General features: G+C 43.1%; 1 pseudogene; it reads right to left on the bottom strand.

Annotated features, from left to right (window-relative positions):
* Positions 1-340: 340 nt before the first annotated feature.
* The window catches only part of LOC114704994, a 2,187-nt pseudogene continuing 69 nt past the window's right edge, over positions 341-2,458 (bottom strand).

Here is a 2,458-nt window from a genome sequence, read left to right as displayed (position 1 = left end):
TACACACATCATACACACCACACATACCCCATACCAAATCATACATACACATACCACACATATCCCCTCCACCACATTGACACATCACACATACCCCCCACACATACACATACCACACAAACAGATGTAAATCAAATCTAATGCATTAAATGATTTTTTACAAGTTCAAGTATTCTTTACTCAAAGTTGGAAATGTACCATATTGCATTATTGCAAAAATTCACTAGTAGTACAAAACACTTTGCAGCTGGTAAGAAGGCAATAAAAAGCTGATTTATAAACTCATTACTATAAATTACTGTTACAGTACTTTGCAAATACAGAATTTCAAACTGCACTTTCTTTTTCTAATACTCAATACTCAAGGTTCCTGAAGCTAAGGCAGCTGTTTCAGAGAGAAGGGGAAGAGGTAGTGATGTGAAGGGATTTCCATTTCTCTTTTGATGCCCACAGACTTCAGGGTATCAGCCTAGCTGTATCTGTAACCCCAAAACAGCTCTTCACCAGTCTGCATGGCTCTCAGCAAATATGCATATTCTGTGACCAGCATTACCATCATAATTTTCCCATAGCAGTTTGGATTTACTGAATTGTTAGCAAAATTGATTTTATTGCCTGTACGGGTTATGCCATGGTTCAAAATGAACAGGAAGCTGCGTGTATATTTGTCGTACATGTTCCCTCTTCTGTCTGCTTCATCCTGAGAAATAATCTCTGCACAGTGTTCTGAAATGGATTCCTTTTTTCTGCACAGGAACTTTGATAAAGATACCCCAGCCTGCCACAGTAGATGGTGACAGCAACAAGCGCTTTTTAGAGCCCCACTGAAGACTGCAGTCCTTGCAGGACATGTTTTTGCTGTCCCAATGGTCAGCAGCTCCACATGGGAGACAGAGGTCAGGGTCACACTCTCGGAGAGCCAGGTAGCATGGACATTGCTTGGGGTTACACTGTGCCTTGCACCAGCCTCCGGGAAGGCAGTTTTGACGCTTCTTCGGTTGTATCTTTCTGCAGTCTTCTTTTCTTCTTTCTCAGAGGAGTGTCCACGTCCTCAGTGGGACACATGCTGGCACTGGACTCTTTGACTCTGAACTCACATGCTTGTTGGTGTGTTTTGGTCCCAATTAGCCTAGCAATGACACAAAAGCTATCCCAGTAACTACCGGTAAGGACTCTAAACATTGAGGCTCCAAACCACGTTCTCGGGAGCTTCAGTATTTGGCTTCATTTTCATTGGTGTTTGACACTGAGAGTTTGCTTCAGGGGGGCTGGACGTTTCATCTTTCTTCTCTTCTTCATCATTATTCTATCCCCCTCCAGTCCCTGCTTCTCTGTCACCGTCTACATCCTCGGACCCCAGCACACTGACGGGGGTGTGCTGCTACTGTTATTAGGAAGTCTTCCTCTTTTGTGGCCCCTGGGCATTGTGATGTCTTCATGCACTCAGCAGTGAAGGCAGCAGCAAACCCTTAACTCCTTCCAGATGCTGGTAACACTGGCCCCCAAGGCTTGTTGTCCAGAGCTGTTTCTGTGTTCTGCCCTTATGTGTTGGGTGTCGCATGGAAGAGATGCAGGAAGCAGTCATGCTTAAAACATTCCCTACAGGAAAGTGTATGAAATGAATGTAAGCTCGGGTACCTCTCAACAGATTCAGCATTTGGTCCATCTATGTTTGGGGTGTATTCAGGAGGCAGAGCACCTGGGAGCTGCTGCCTGGTGATATATAAAATTTCTTCTACTCTACCCTCATCTGGAAACATTGAGGAAATAACTTCCAAAAATTTATTGGCAAGAAATTTCCATAGTGGGCAACTTTATCATCTTGACTATCTTCTAGATCTTCCTGTTTTTCTTCTCTTTCATCAGGACCATCTCTATCATCATTGTCATCATTATCATTATATTAATCAAGAACATTTACCAATGCCACAAATTTCACCATTTGTAAATTTACATTTTCTGTCTCCAGGCACTTTTCCACATTTTTTTTTTTTTACTAGTTCTTCAGTGAAAGTGCCATCCTGATCTAGAACTTCATCCCCTATACAGGAATGTTATGTAAAACAGTTTCATCTTTCACTATAAAATTCTGTTGTCAGGGAGGCCAAGAATATATTACGGGCCCTGATGCAACTGCACTCGGGGGGTTTAACCAGATGACTTATGCTAGAAAATCCAAGTCACTGGGTCACCAACAAGAAGTCATGATGTGCGTAGGTTGTATCCTTTGCCGCTTCCATTCTTGGTTTAATGGTTCCATTCTTCCAGAAGTAAACAGTCTTCATTAGCTCATCTGACCCTCTTGAGCTGTCTCAGGCTCATGAAGTCTGATTTTACACGCCTCCACCAGCAAACTGGTTCTTTCTCAGATTTCTTCCCAGTCTGGCCCATGATTATTCTTTGTCCCATGCACCAGCTCACATCACCCCCACCACTAGGACTCCGTTGCCTTCCATAA

This window comes from Peromyscus leucopus, chromosome 19 (assembly GCF_004664715.2).
Source record: "Peromyscus leucopus breed LL Stock chromosome 19, UCI_PerLeu_2.1, whole genome shotgun sequence".
NCBI classification, from domain to species: domain Eukaryota; kingdom Metazoa; phylum Chordata; class Mammalia; order Rodentia; family Cricetidae; genus Peromyscus; species Peromyscus leucopus.
This window is presented reverse-complemented; position numbering and strand designations above follow the sequence as displayed.